The sequence below is a fragment of the Coccinella septempunctata genome, chromosome 2, assembly GCF_907165205.1.
Source record: "Coccinella septempunctata chromosome 2, icCocSept1.1, whole genome shotgun sequence".
NCBI classification, from domain to species: Eukaryota; Metazoa; Arthropoda; class Insecta; order Coleoptera; family Coccinellidae; genus Coccinella; species Coccinella septempunctata.
In genome coordinates, this window is record NC_058190.1 from 32,698,342 (window position 1) to 32,715,077 (window position 16,736).

The 16,736-nt window shown below is 34.6% G+C and overlaps 1 protein-coding gene across 1 annotated transcript in view; it reads left to right on the top strand.

Annotated features, from left to right (window-relative positions):
• Positions 1 to 580: 580 nt before the first annotated feature.
• Positions 581 to 16,736, top strand: part of LOC123306396 (heterogeneous nuclear ribonucleoprotein K) — a 207,029-nt gene continuing 190,873 nt past the window's right edge. Inside the window, exon 1 of the mRNA XM_044888377.1 lies at positions 581 to 712. The gene's annotated coding sequence lies outside the window, so the exon portion shown is untranslated. The remainder of the gene's footprint in view (positions 713 to 16,736) is intronic.

A 16,736-nucleotide genomic window follows, 5' to 3' on the forward strand; every position in this document is an offset into this window, starting at 1 on the left:
AATTACCAAAAATTCAAAGAACCCACCTCGTGAAACTAAGTTGGACGCTCTATCTAATGAATTTTCGAACGTTTTGTAAAATAAAAGTGTTCTTCATATTTTCTCGTATAATGTGTCGTTTTCGAGTAATTTGATGTTCAAAAATGAAAAAGTATCTGTGAAATTTGAGAAATTGGGTACTTTGGCTGAATACAACTCTGTTTAAAAGATCCACAGATGTGTAGTGCCACAGAATTAGCTAGTTATTCTGAAGCAGAGATATAGAATATCTCTGTTCTGAAGGTAATTTTGTTTTTCAGGGATGGCGCAGCGCATTATGAAGACTTAAAATGGCTATATCTTTTTATCAAGGACGAATTGGCACTCATGATATAGGAAAAAAGTATTTATTTTGACCTCAAGAATCTACTGTTGAAATATTTATAAGAGTCAAAAACTCACCCTCAAATATTACCACATTCGGAGATTTCTTACCAGTGGCATGGTTGTTGTTCTGTGTCCCTATGAGATGTCGCTACTGGTATCGAGGAGGTGAAATCGTTTATCATTTGTTTGCCGCGAGCCGCGAGTCGCGACGCCTGCGTTTTGGCTGTATCATTCCACTATCATTTATCAACAGCCCATTTAATTAAGGTCTGTTGACGCCATTTTTGTGAAATTATCAAAAATTGTGACTTCTCAATCGACTAACCATATATACACTTCAGATTGGGTAAGTACATGATCAAGGCAATTATTAGGTGTGGCAAAAGATCAACAGAATTTCCCAGTAATGATTTTATCTACAGACGCCGGGGTACTCATTTCGTGCCCTTCAAATTTGGTCCTTCGAGCAGGATAGCTTTTTAACTATTGAATAGATGATTTCAGTAGATTTTTGTTCTATGATTCTGAACGGAATACTAAATTTCATCACTTATTGAATCGTCGTGGCAATTCAATTTCATGAGAAGATATGTGTTAGCGCGTTCATTTGTTATTGAGGTTAGAATATTTAATGCCTGTTTCAAAACGCTACTGAATATTTCATTCGCAAACTTCGACATAGGTCTGGAGAATTGGATGGGGTATTTGCAATTTTCGGTTATTATTTCATAGAATATGAAGATTATTTCAATACTACAGACTAATAATTATTATAGATCTTAATGCCATAACAGGAAACGTCTCATTTTTTTTCAATGCTTGCTTTTTCTATATTCACTCGAATAAAAAGAGGGAAAAACGAAAAATGAATTATAAAATTAGTGAAAAAACGATTGAACGAATATTATTTGGCTTCCACTGCGATTTATGCCAACAACAAATGACTATTTCAGATTATTTTTTCATGGATTCTCTTTTGAATAGAATGGCGTTAATCCCAATTTGCGGATACTTCTACTTTCAGCTATGATTTTTTAAATTTTCCCAGAATGCATTCCAATTGTTACATTGATTTAGAAGCAAGCTTATTATTGTCAATTCCAATGAATACTCACCATTAATTCGTATGTTATCCTAAACAGAAATTTACAATTTGTAGTTTTTAGTTAGGTAATTCATAAAAAAAAATTAAGTTTAATAAATATCGGATGAAAATTGAGCTGGATAATTTTTTGGATAGGGTAGGTTGTCATGGATTTGTCGAGGGATTTGTAGACATTAATGAAAGTAATGAATGATTAGGTTCAGTCATTTTCAAGCGACGAAAAGTGAAGATATAACATCTCAGGAGAATATTTTTATATCTCATCTCATGCATTTTGATGAAATTTTCAAAAAAGCATAACTCTCTAATTAAAAGTTTGCCCAGTTTGAAGTGAGCACAATGTCGAATTGAAGAAATTCAACTTATTTTACAATCAGAAGAAATTTAAGCTGCTGAACTATTATAGGTCTCAAGGTCTCCGCACATTAAAATAAAACTAATACCTTTCGATTCCTTATAAAGAATTCTATCTATAAAAAAATATCGAAATTTATTGCACTTATAACGAAATTCATAGAAAGAAGAATGAAAAGTAACTTTAAAAGCCATGTTTATTTCTGCAAATCACACGAGAGACCATACTTTCAGTTTGAAAGAATACATTTTTGTATATGTTTTATTTATAAATATTTTCTTTCGAAAGTACTTCGAATGTTTTTAATCTGAGGTAGAGCTTCTACATAATTTTCAGCAAAATATTTTTCCACAGATTATCGTGCACAATATTTTGACGTCCGAAGAATCCGTTTTTGTTTACTATAATTCTGCTTTATTCAATTCTGATGCATTTAGTTTCAACTATTGGACTATTTTTCTTATAGTCTAATTAATATTTAGCCTCGATTTTAGCGAATCTGACTTTTCTCTTTTTTGGGTCCTTTCGCCCGTTCTTTCCTTTTACGCTATTCTTATTCACTGCATTTTCAGGAACATATTCAATTTCTATCGGTTTCACATTGAACTTGAAATCATTTAGTTCTCTTATTTGCCTGGGAAGATGATTGAAGATCTTGGTGCAGATACAACAAACTTCATTCTTTTGGTTGAATATTACACCTTTCATGTTCCATAGTCCTGTTAATGTGAATAAATAAAAAATTTCCAACTTCGTCCAATTTCAAAAATTCATGAAAAAACGATTGTAGATGTGACAAATTTGATTGGTACCATGTATAAATGCTTTTTTTAGGTTATTTCTAAAAAGCAAAACCATAATTTGAAATTCGAAATACGAAGTGAACACTTTAAATGAGGATTAATAGGTCCGGCCCTGGAATATTGAAATAACTGATATGTCTCTGACTCGATCTCAACATGTGTCGATAACCTCACAAGTTTCAATGAATTCCGTCGATAATTTTAGCTTTTATGATGGTCTAAGTATTTCCATGATTTTCGAAAATCACCCTGTAGCTTTCCAGGGAAAACAAGAAATTAATTTTTTATAGTCAATCCGTACTCAGCTAGTTCCACTCCTATGTACAGTTATTCCCGGGACACCCTGTATACCTAGAGTAGTGATCTGTAAAAATAAGAACTTTTATTTTCGTGATCATGTGTCCTAACGCTTCGTTTCAGAGATACAGGGTGTCGATATTTTTTGAAAGAAGTTTTTCATGATTTTGTCAAAATATTTTGGTCTCATTTGATGAAAAGGACTGTTCATCACGTAACAAGAGCTACATAATCTACTATCCGTAGGGAAACACTTTTTAATTTTTTTCTCATTATCCAAGAAAAAGAGGATTGCATAATTGAAGAAAAATAATGAATACATATTTTTGTACAAAAAAAAACTAGTAGCTCACAATGTTTAGTTTGTCAATTGAATTATCTTATGGGATGCAACAGAAGTCAGAAATCAATAATTTAATTCATAGGACATTGAAAGAAGCCCCTTATTGTTATAAATTTTAGTTTTATCCACAACAGGCAAAATATTTTTGAGCAGTTCTTTTTTCTTCATTGACACCATGTACTTATGTATTTAGAAAACGAAGCAAGTCAGGACACATCGTTATGGTAATAAAAAACATTATTCTATCTTGACGAAGCGATCCTGAATGTTTGACGGTTCTTCTCTGGGTCACCCTGTATAATTAATTATAATTTAGTAGTCGCAGTATTCTGCTACTTATTTTTATGTCTATATTCTTATAACGACTCCTAGTTCGTTAGAATCGAAAGCCGCGTTTACATTAGCTAAATTTAGAAAAAAATTCGAAAAGAATTTCATGAGGAGTCAATTATCATGATAAATTATAGGGTTTCCATTTGTAAAACGAAAGTTGGTGTCCTAGGAATCTCAAAGAATATTCAAGGAGTCATCGCTCAACTCCGAAAACGCAAACCTGATAGTCGATTTCTTCCTAAAAATAATTTGACGAATAGATGTCGTCTTCACCCTAACTATTGTTGATATTTTATCGATATCGATATTCAATAATTTTTCATCCCTAGGCCGAAGTAAAAGAATTGCGGTTCGATGCAACGATGAAATAACGTGCTTTCAAAAAAATTCGTCTTCAAGTAGGCTATGAAATTTTGAAGGCTGATGTTCGGTGGCTGAACGTATGTCTTTCCTTGAATTACTTCATCTTCCCAAAATGTAAACAATGATGACATTAACCTATATATCGTAATTTTGTACGGAAATGCAATTTTTAGAAAAAGTTACCTGTAAATTTCACCCAACGTTCGAAAAGCATTTCTTTCATTGAGTAAGATGACAAAAATCCAAACAATCTGTGGCGGTTAGAAAAATCCTTCATAAAAATTTTAACCGACAACTATTTTCCTACGTAAGAGACATGAATCTTGAATTGATCGTGGTATTATGGTTTTTTTCGTAAGAAGGTTCTAGCTACTTCAGTCATATGAATAAATCACAGTAAGAATCTCAATAATATGTTTACTAATTCTCTATAAATATTGAATTGATTCAGTAATTACTGAAAATCCATGACTAAACTAAAAGAACTGAATTACATAAAAATAGCTATTGGACAATTTATTAAAATTCAATTCAGCTATAAAAAGGCATGATGCTTTCTCCTTCATAACGTTCTGCTATTAAAGTTCCATAAAAGAAAGTAGGTCCACATTTTGCCTTTGACTGATGCATACTGAACTCCAATTTTTCTTGGATGCTACAAGGTAAGGTAATCACAATCTTTTCAGTTTTCTGATAACATGTCAATCTTTATGGAAACAAATGGATATCTTTTTTTCAAAATCGGGTGGCATATGCCAACGGATACTCCAGCCACTTAAGATAAAACCTGAACAGAGGTTTGTCGAGCTTCTGTCATCATGTTTTCATTATTGCTGAACTCTGGAGTTTTCTTCTTTGGTCGACACCACTTCCTTTTTTGTTTGAACATACCTGTTTCGTCAACACATCGCAAAACAGTACAATGGAAAAATTCATACTTAATAATCTACAGCAACATAGGCTTCTATGAAGTCGCCGGATAATAATTCCATTCTCCTTCAATTTTCTTCCCAATTTTGAAGTAGGATTCAATAGTAAAAGCCTTTCACACGTCCGTAAAAACCATCTTTTTAATTTGCTGATAATTTTAATTCAACAACAATCCAAAATGCTAAAATGACTGTTCACCTGGAAAATAGTATAGCACTAGCTAAGAATTACGTTTAGACACGAAATATCGACGTTCAAAATTCCACAGCCTACTTGACGACGAATTTTTTAACGCACGTTAGATAACTGTATCAGTTCTGAATGCTGATTGATTTGTTCTGAGTTCGAGTATTTCTGTAGTTCAAATACTTCTATAGGTTATAATTCATTTCCATGATGAAATCACAGAAATTGAAAAAAAATTGTAAACAGAAATTGAGCTGCTTCTGACTTTCAAGGCCTGATTCGATGTCAATAATTCTTGAAGCGCGTATTCGAGTACACATCATAATAATATGTATTTGTTAATGTGGTTAGTTTGATCTGGTTTTAAAATTAAGCATTGCACCGAGAAAAACATCGATATCGATGTGTTATTCTGACTCATATCCCTACAGCCTACACCTAAAGTTGTTATTTTTAGGGTATCGATACGGTTTCTGAGAACACCACATCAGACTGGCCTACGACGCTTTCCGGGAATTCTAACGATAGAATCCGTTGAAAGTACCCGTGAATCAACAAAGCAATGCTGTCTTGTCCTCAGATCTGCCACAACAAAGGACAGAAATAAAATACGAAAGTCCCCTGAGAAGCCATGCCAATCCGTTTTCGTTCACGTATCATTTTCATTCAATTCGCGCTGATTGATGGCGATGTTGTATGGTGCCAGCGCGCCGTTAGACGTCCAACTTGTTTGTTCCCAATTATCAGGAGTGCTTTTCACGCAATCATACGGGAATAATGGCCACCGAAATAATCGAATTTTAGTACTGTAATATTTCAATGGAGCTCGCTAATATTCTTCGCTCAACAGCAATGAAATGTGCATTAAATTTCAATAAGTCGTCGAAGCTAGGACTTAAACGGTTTCAGTTAGTCGCCGATTAATTCGGATTAAAATATCGAATTAAATTATTTCGTCGGGACTCATGCGCGTTCCGAATGTATGGAACAGTATGAGGAAAATACTGGACAAAGTACGAAGGCTTGCCTGTGCATGCATGTCTGGAGCTATGAGAACGTGCCCAACTGTAACACTTGAGGTCATCACAGATCTCACTCTTCTACATCTATTGATAGATAGGATAGCCCAAGAGGCCACGCTCAGAATATATAGAAAAGGTACAGGTGATGAGTGAATTAAAAGTCAGAGGTCTTTTCTAAACAAATATAACTCATCAGCGAACCTACTTATTGATACGATTGAAAAATTAAGCATTGAGAAGAACTTTAACACGATGCTCTGTGAAAGGGAAGAATGGGAAAAGGAATACACTACCCAGAATTTCAAAGATAATACCATTAAATGGTATACTGATGGTTCAAAAACCACGACAGGGGCTGGCGCTGGAATATAAGGGGCAACCACCAAGTGTACACTATTGTTAGGCTCCTGCTTTTCAGGCAGAAATACTTGCAATCGAAAGATGCCTGGACATAAACCTGGAAAGGAATGATCCATTCTAATAGTGAAGCTCTATAAAAGCACTGTGAACTCCTTTATCGACTCAAATCTGACATGGGAGTGCCGAAGGAAACTCAATGAAATAGGCAAGAACAAGAACAACAAGATCTCTTTCGTCTGGGTTCTAGGTCACACTGGAACCAAAGGAGCCAAATACCACTTACTAGCCCAGACCCTTTCTGTGGTATAGGACAATGAGCCTTCATGAAAGAGTTTCTGGAGAAGGAGGAAATCAAAAGAAAAACACTCTGGAGAAATTTTAAAAGATCCAAGAAGTATTTGGATCTGAGTAAGAATAAGTTAAGCCTCCTCACAGGACATTGTCGCCTTAGAGAGCATGTGATGAGAATGGGCTTATCAGAAATTAAGTGCAGATTCTGTGAGGAAGTGTAGGAATCTCTAGAGCTGGTGGGCGATCTGCAGAGGGTGCAGTTGTGAGAACAGCTTGATGAGGGACACAATAGATCTTAAGGTCGCAGTGAATTGTAACCCCCTTACCAAAACTAGATATAAAACTGAGTTCCTTTTGCGAAAATGGCAAAGAAATCATGATTGAAGTTGATTTCTAGCACTAGCTTAGTTTGACTTGATTTATTTCTTACTATGGATTATAGAATTAGCAACCTTGAAGCTTCATTTCCAAACTACCCTTACACTCAGCAATTTGGGGAAATTTTTCTAATATTAAAACTCTGAAAACAAATAATGTGAAATTATATTCCTCTCACAATTGAGGTATCGCGATGCTTAGGTGAAGTTGAGAAAAAAACTAGTGAAAATGCTGTAAATGTCATACCTATATTTCAGCATCATTTTGTTGGTTGAGGTTGAGGAGTGAAACATGAAAAATACCATCTTCCTGAAAGTGTTGATGTTGAAGACTTGTAGTTCGAAGTTTTTTGAAATCATTTTACAGTTAACTGTCGAAACTATTATAGAAATAGAAATTCTTCATTAAATATAATATCGAAAATACTTATTTAGGAATGTAGAACAAACAATTACATGTTATCTGAAGCAGAGCTGGGTGTAAGACATACTTCGTTTCAATTAAAATACATACTGAAATATAATAACAAATAATAAATAAAGAAATAGTACCTCAGCGTCAGGCATTTGAAATACCAATTGCAAATTTGAAACATTTTTAAAAAGTAACAGAATCACAAATACCAAATATGTATTTGTATTTCAATTAAGTATTTTAATTACAAGTAACTCAAATACTGGCCAACCCTGATTTCAAGGGAAGCATCGATAGCATCAATTAGAGTAAGGTAATCCAACGAAGCAGCAATATATCCACCATTTCGAAACACTCCTCAATTCGGTCAATAAATTTCGGAAATACATCCATTATAAATTTTGTTAAAATTTACTGTGTACATACATATTTCACCGAACATGGTTTGCAGGTCTTTCTAACAGCTTGAATGTTAAAACTAACAAAGTATACCTCAGTGTTCGTTTCCATTACGAATTGTCACAGGCTATTGGGCAATTGGGCAGCAATGAGACAATAATTATAATTTCGCCGACGCTTCCTTTGACTCCTGGAAGCATTTTACTCGATATGACAGTGTTTTTTAACTTTGTATAATGAGCCTTGAGGAAGGAACGAATTGTTCCGAAACGTCGGCGAAATTACAATGTTCTTTTTGCTGCCCAATTCCCTGTGACAATTATTAATTAACAAAATATATTTTCCGTAGTAATTAAATACATTAAGGTACCTTATTAGAAAAATCGAGTTGTATCTCGACGATAGAAAATCACAAAATAAGTGAACTTTGTGAAATGAATGAATGTCCGATAATGCTCATTACGGGTAGTACACCCCTCACAAAGATCCTGACAAATCGGGTAATATAATATTATAATAAATAATACATTCAATTTTTGGGTATTATTTGAGTGTACCGAGCAAGGCACGATATTTTCATGTTATCTATCCTTCATCCATTATTTGGATTCACTAGGGATAGTTTTTAAAGGGTTTTCTTCGAACATATTTTTTTGTTATTATTTGTTTTAAACCTTTAAAGCTTTGTGCCTATGCAGCGGCAAACGTGCATGTGGTTGGGATATCATTATTATATGCTGTGCGCTAGCACAGTTTACAGGGAGTGTCTTCAGGAACAGTTTATTTACATCTATTCACGCAGCAACGTTTCGAGAAAGATTTTTCTCTTCTTCAACCTGAAATCGAAAATCATGGTATGAACAATATGCTATTATAAATCCAAATATACAAAAACAGTAACTGAAAATCAAGAACCAGCAGAATAAGAAAGCAACGAAAATCGCAATTAACTAGCAAAAACAGTGAAATCACAGAGACAAACAACAATGATAAAATCTATTCGAAAGAGAAATTCATCAACTGTATCATTGTTGTTTGTCTCTGTGATTTCATTGTTTTTGTTAGTTAATTGCGATTTTCGTTGTTTTCTTACTCTGCTGATTCTTGATTTTGAGTTACTTGATTGCTTGTATATTCAGATCTATAATAGTACTTTGTTCATACCATTGTTTTGGATTTTAGCCTGAAGAAGAGAAAAATCTTTCTTGAAACGTTCCTAAAGTCTGAAAACTGTGTTCTTTATTAAATTTTGGAACGATATATCCCACATATATGTAAGCTGTGGCCCTAGTACCTCGAAAGTTACACTTGATTCGAATAGTCTGAGTTGAAATGATACCAAAATATACCTGTGTTGAAAAAAGTGGCTCGCCCTTTGAAAACTATTCTTATTCCAGGTTTCATAAAGCTTGATCAGGGAATCAACGCTGGATTGACGAATAAACGTCAACTTTTTTCTCAATCGATAATTTAGTCATGATTATTCAGCATATCATTCTGGCAGCAAATTATGATGTGTATAATAAGTCCATTCAATCATTCTCAATTGCTACTTCTTCAATATATTCAGAAATGAAAAGAATTCAGTGATTTCGTTTTACAAATTGAGTGACTGTTAAATCGTTGATCGTACAATCAAAGTTTTATTAAGCCCACTGTTACTGAGTCTCGAAAATCGGTGAATATATGTAGGTAGTATCTTGCCCTGGGATTCGCAAATATGAAATAAGCATTGAGGTATCCCTTTCCGGTTATGCTATGCAGGATAGATCTATAAAGTCGTGAAACCCTTTAACAGAAATGTAGCACCCTATAAGCGGTTTCGGACATGACAAAGACCCTATTTTTTAGTGTTCTTTGATCCCTAAAAAATATTGCTGTCTTACCGTAGTTTTCAATTAAGATCAACTTTTTCAATGAATATGGCCGAAAAATAGGCACGACTTACAGTTAGTTTAGTTATTTTTTTTTATTTCGCCTCTAATGTAAAAAAGTGAAATCGAATTTTTTAATTTTACATTCTAATTGGCCATTTAAAACTTTTGGCAATGTTAGGTTAGTAAGTAAATCGTTATATGCAAAATACTGTTCAGTTTTTCAAAGTGAAATCTTCATCAAATCACGATCCTGCCTAGGTTCCACTAAAGAAGAATTGTCCAGTCTGAAGTTGGAACTAAAGTTGTATTCCGTAAAATAGAACACGCTACATTTTATAACTATTCGCTGTTTAGAAATTCTTCCAGTGTGAAAAGAAAGGTAATTATTTGAGAGAAAACCATTAATTCGGATATAAAACGAGAGGGCAAAAGAAGAAAAAATCCATGACTTCCGTGATGCAACAAAACATGTCAAATGTTTTTCTGATAAATCGAACGGTTGCCGGGTAACACGCTTGATACAAATTCCGATATTTAAGGCTCTTTTTTCCAATCGAACACGAGCCATTAACTGGCAATTTGTTTCGACTTATTTCCATGTTCCAATGTTCGATCTGCGGGGGTGCACTTAAATAAATAAATTGGTCGACATGCAACTTCCCGGCAAGTTTATTATTCCGTTATTTATGAAAAGCTCTTTTTGGAAAGGATAAACTTTACCCGGGTTTATTTATTATATGTTTCTAGCTTTTACCTGCGGCTACGCACGCCTGTTTCCTGTTTATCAGCATTGGCTGAAACATTTCGTTTTCAAGAATTTGGGGATATTTATTTGTGTTCTGTGGGATATGAGCTGTCAGAAATGTTTTTGTGGTGTATTTTTCATTTAGGGTGGGGGAATACCTATTGGCCATTCCAACTTCCGATGAGGGCGCTCCGACTTGTAAACAAACATGACGTCAAATAAGTAATCATTGCGAAAACTTTATCGTGAAAGTAACGTTTATGTAGATTTTTTTCGATTATCCCGATATTTCTGAGAATAGTTGAATCAAATTATTGGATTATTAATTAATTGTGCTCTAGTTGCTCCTAAACTTACCTGCAGCTGTAACTGCCCTTTGATAAAGATTTTACAAGAACTTGAATCCAGAAAATTTGATTCCATCATTTCATTCATATGATTGATGTTATTTGTGAATATAAATGAATTCAAATATATCAGAATTTCAATAAAAATATAAATATTTCAAAATGCCATTATCGAAATTATTCTGCAGAAATTACAACCGACCCAACAACACTACTTGAGAATTGAACCTACAGATCTAATTCCATTAACAAGTAGCGAAAGAAATTCTAGTCGAACAGTTTAATTATTTATATTTTTTATTAGCAAATTACCACATTTCACTTGAAATGCAGCCACCATATTATCATTTTTTATAGATTGCAAGTCCAATAATGCATGCACAACTTATCTCATCATCAGTTATAGTTAGGGAGACCAAGAGGAAAATTCGGGATCTACTCGAGCGTGTCAGATTAACATAAGGGGAGATTCCTTGGACCCTGTAGACTGTAGACTCTACCAAAAATTAGACCTTTATATAGGGGGAATTGTCTAGGGCAGCCTGTCAGAATAGTGAAAAAAACGATCGTGTCAGATTAAGATATATGGGGCCAATTTCATGTTGTGCGAAAAAATATAATCTGACCGCCCCGTCAGGATCGGCAAACCGGGCACCCTGCCGGGGCGGCACATTCTGGGGCGGCAATTTTTTTTTCTTCAAAATCGAAAAGACGAACATTATTAATTATAAAGCCGGCCACAGACACAGAGAGAAGACGGCGTGCAACATGCAAAGAAGGACAACCATCAACGCTCGTGTGAGGGCATGAATGTTGCATGTTCTCCGTCATTCATCTCTTCCGAACCATCCTTCTCTCTGTGTCTGTGGCTGGCTTTAGAGTGAAATCAAAAAGGCGGCTTATTTGCACTTGGTCGCCAAACAATTCACATATGTTCTTCTCAAAGTACCGAATAAGAATGCATTTTAATCAGAAACAAGGGTAATACCACCAGTGCCAGATGGAAAACGATCAAAGATGCCACATTCTACTCATAAATAACTATCAAAGTCAGCCTGTAAATATCCCCATCGCAGCGGCCACTCACTGTCCCTTTTTTTGCTCTCTTGCTAGAAGGTCTCTTCTATAAACTTCAAAGACTGTATAGTTTTTGGGACGGCTTCCAAGATAGGTAATTCATAAATAATTTTTATAGTCAATTTGCCAATCTGAATTCGAAATATCAATTTATGGGAGGAATTCAAAATACTTGAGAAGCAAGAGTTCCTATCAACCCTTCACAATAGTATATCGTGTTTATACGAATTGAGACTGTTGTAGATTTACATATGTCTCTTTATCTGTGGAGTTTAGAATTCCAAATTGGATCATGTTGAAGGTCAATTCTATATCTGTATTTTTCAAACGTTTCACTGTATATATTCTACTGTATGATACCGGCGCCGGCGTGGTTAGTAGATATATAACCCGCTCTTTTGGATTCTTTTTTTCTTATCTTTTTTTAAGATTCAACATTTACTAAGGCATATCAATTTATAAAGAAGACTTCTCTGAATATCTACAGTATGAACATGCTGTACGTTATTCCATAAAGAATGATGTACTTAAACTCAATATAGTCCTAGCAAGGTGGCAAAATATCATTTTGCGGGGGCGGCGAAATTTTATTTTGCGGGGGCGTCAAAACGTCTGGCGGCGGCCCTGAATCAGTTTCAGCAAGCCGAAACAATATAAATTGGCAATAAAAGTCACAAAAATCAGTTTTTTTGAATGATCTCCTCTCCTGGACTTATTATAAAAGTTATAGAGCATAACATTTTCTACAGTGGAATTCTACATTGATGTTGGCCTTTCGCATGTGTGGCTAAGCAGCTCGCCCTTACCGCCCTCTAACTCGAAAACGGTTAAGAGTTTGCAAAATTACTTCAGTCAGAAGTTGTATCCGAGAACTGACTTGTCTATGGTTGTATAGAATTTTATCATCTACAACTTTCATAATGAATACAGAAAAGAATAGAGGTACAGGAGGGGATATTTCGAAAAATAACTTGTTATTATCTTCAAATTGTCAAATTAAGAAAACCCCCCTATTAGTGTTCGATTAATGGGTTAACACGTCTGCAACACCGAGATAAACTCTATCTGTATGAAAATCTGACAACGATTTTTTTTTGCATTTTCAAAGGGCCACTGTGACCTTGCGTCACGTCCGAAATCCGAAATACTTTTCAAGAGACTGACAACTCTGGAAAAGTATCTTCCTTTGGGTCCAACTAACATATCCTCTAAAAATCTGACATGCTCGAGAAAAACATTTTTTAAGGCTCTTACTGTTTCTGAATTGTCAGCCGAAAAAATGTAAAATTTTAGTTCCTTATATTAACACCCAGTCCAGTTTCCTAAAGACTAAGGATTACTGACGAAAACGAAGTGTCGAAGTTACAGCTAGAATTTCAAGAAAAGACGATTTCATAAAATGGCGATATTCCCATAGCAACACGCAGAGACGTCCGGAAGTGTTGACTTAATAATCCACCCAGCATCAAAAAAACTTTGTGAAGACCTCTACTATTCCCAATTCTTCGCAAAGAAACGAACATTTTTGGCTACCCCATATTTACATCCTGTAAAACAAGACGTGATTGAAAAAAATCACTTTGTGCCAGTGGCATATAGGCTTTACATCTCGGGGTGTAAGTCCAAAATCATCAAAGTCGAAGTTACAACAAGTCAAACTTAGGCAATTTTTCAGCTGTCTCACTTCATTTGCTGTTCAGTTAAGCTACGGAGTAAAGGGCCCAAATAATTCAAAAATTTCGAAATTAACACCTTGTAGCTCAGATGAGAGATAAACTTCATCCAGGTAATTTGTGAGAATCCCATTTTGAGCTCAGAACTCTATGTTTGACTTATTCCCATCCTTATCGTTAAAAATGATGAACCTTTCACTGGAAATCCAATTTTTGCAAATGATAACCTCGGTATAACGAATATTTTCTAAAATACTCCAGTTTTTTAATATTTAAGTTGCACTGTATTTTGTGGCGCCTCTCTTATTCACCTATTTTCTCGATACCTTACATAAGCCTCACTATTACCAATACCTACGCTGGATAATGCTTCTCAATCTTCATATAGAGCCGATTCGTGGAGAATTTTTATAATCTAGTGAGTGCCCCAGTGCATAAGTTCACAATCCAATTCGGTTCTTTATTATTCAAGTAGTATCCAGATCCCGGCGAGTCTTGCGAATGGAAATGCATGTAAGCTATTAAATTTTCCGCGATGAAAGCACTTCGCCCAGAATATTCAACGAATTTTCAAATGTTTCCATCAAAGCGGAATAGCCATTATTGCGCCGGAATAATAAATTAGACCTTTTTCTGTTGTACATCTAGAGATTTCGGTTTGGCGTTTCTCCCTGGAGGGAATTGTGATGTTAATCGAATTATGTGTGTGGTAGATATTGCTGGCAAAAGAGTGATTTTTTGTACTCAATTTCATGGAAATGCAACACTAAGAAGATGTAGTAGGTACTTAATATTCCTTACTAAGCAGGAACATATTATAAACCAAGGGTCTCAAAAACTTTACTTTGTTTTTCAAAAAACCTTTCGGTGGGTCCGACGAGTAAATTATTCTTGATTTATGATTGACAGACGAAAAATTTGTTTTCGTTTTTCTAAGTCCGAGTTAGGCAACCCAACATGTTCACGACAGAACACCCTTTATAGGGATAAATGATTAATTGATCAATTAATGATCATTGTGAAGTGGGCCTTTTGCTTAGATTATTTTCTTCGAGGCATGTTTGTATTACCTCAAAGAAAAAATTCAACGTCACTTTTTCATTGATGAAAAATAAAAAGGCGGTTAAAATTGTTCGTTTGCGTTTCTTTTCAAAACTCAATCAGAACTCTGTTCAATTATATATCATATTCTGATTAATTCAACCTCACATTATCATTTGCAATGATATTTCCAGTGGAATGCGTATTTTGAAATTTTTTATTTTTTGGATAAAATTTTCAATTTTTCATTAAGTACATTTTGGTAACCAATGCTCATAGAGAGCTCGTTTCATTCTCGAATGATAGCGAATCAAGCCTTCTACAGAAGTTAATCAAACGGCTTCTTCCGTGAAACATTTTAAGTACTGAGAATTTGAAGAAAAAATGCAAATATTTCTTGTTTTTTCGGCTTCAACATAGGTTGCACAGGTTTTTGAAGATTGTATAACTATCTGGTTTTTTACTTTTGGTATTAACAACATTATGTAAAACTCAAAACGTTCCGCAAGCACGAGTGTACAGTGTGTTTCTTTAACTCACTGTATTTTGTGACTCATTCCTCGAACCAACTGTAAAACTGAACTATCTGTATGAAATATTTTTCACAGGCTTTCGACATATATGTTAGATATCGGAAAAACTTTCGAACATAGACATCGAATGTTAGTGAGGAAAAACCATTTTTGGAAAAAAATCTGTAGATCTGACAGGTTTTCGAAATCAAATGGTAGGTATATAGACAATTATTTCTGATCAATTTTTTCATTTCGAATTTTCAAATTTTCTTGCACAATACATATAGTACATCATCTATCCTACTTTAATTTTTTTTATGTATTCTTATCCAAAATTACATTGAGGAAATTTAAAATCCTTATACGGGGTGAGTCGGGAGGAACGGACCAAATTCCAGGTGTGTATTATACACGTGAAAATAATTTCAAAAAACTCATATTCTCATTTGTTTTCAAGATATGGCGTAATTAAAATGTTTTAAATATTTGGACGAAGAGTTTCCAGGAGTACTGATTGGTAGCGGTGGTCCAATTAGTTGGTCTCCAAGATTTCCAAACTGGACTATTGTTTTTGCGGCTGGACTAAAAATGAAGTGTACAAAGTGAAAGTCGACACCCGAGAGGCCCTAATTCGACGCATTAGAAATGCGGCAGTGCTTGTCAATTAAAGACATTAATCACCTAAAAAAGCAACAAGAGCCCTTCGCTGACGGAGTAGAATGTGTTTAGAGGTTAATGGCGGTATTTTTGAACATCTGTTGAATCAGCGCTCTGATTGAAATCATGTTAATGTAGGAAATTTTGTTTTTTTGTAATTACGCTATATTTTGAAAACAAATGGGAATCGTATGAGAACATATGGGTTTTTCGAAATTATTTTTACGTGTATAATACACACCTGGAGTTTGGTCGGCACCTCCCGACTCACCCTGTATACGGAAAATAAATGAAATATACATACTGGATGGCAACATGTAGATATACTTCCAAATTTGATATCAATATTCAATAAATATTGAAGACAACATAAAAATAAAACTTAAAAATTTATTTATAATATATATTCTTGATGAGAATAGATCGAGCATTCGGACAATTTCTAAATAATTTATCAAGGTGTACTGTGTATAAACTAGTTTCAGTGGATGAATGGCGGTCCTCAAAATACACGGCTAGAAAAATCAACTGTGGAGTGCTGACGAGAACTCGAAAAGATGCAATATTTAACTTATTGATATTGAACTTCAAATTATGCGAAGCTGCAACATCCCAAACACTCTGTCACAATTAATACGCTGTACAGCATCACCCAGATCACTCATTTTAAACGAACTATGCAAGACAAAACTCAAGACCTCGAACAGATTGGCGGTATTAATGAAAAAAAGTGGCCCCAAAATTGATTCCTGCGGAACACTAGATCGCAAAAGAACCAATTCTGACTCATAACCACTTACCTCAACCACCTAACGCACGCAGTGTCAAGTAAGACTTGATCAGAGCAACAGCAAGTGGA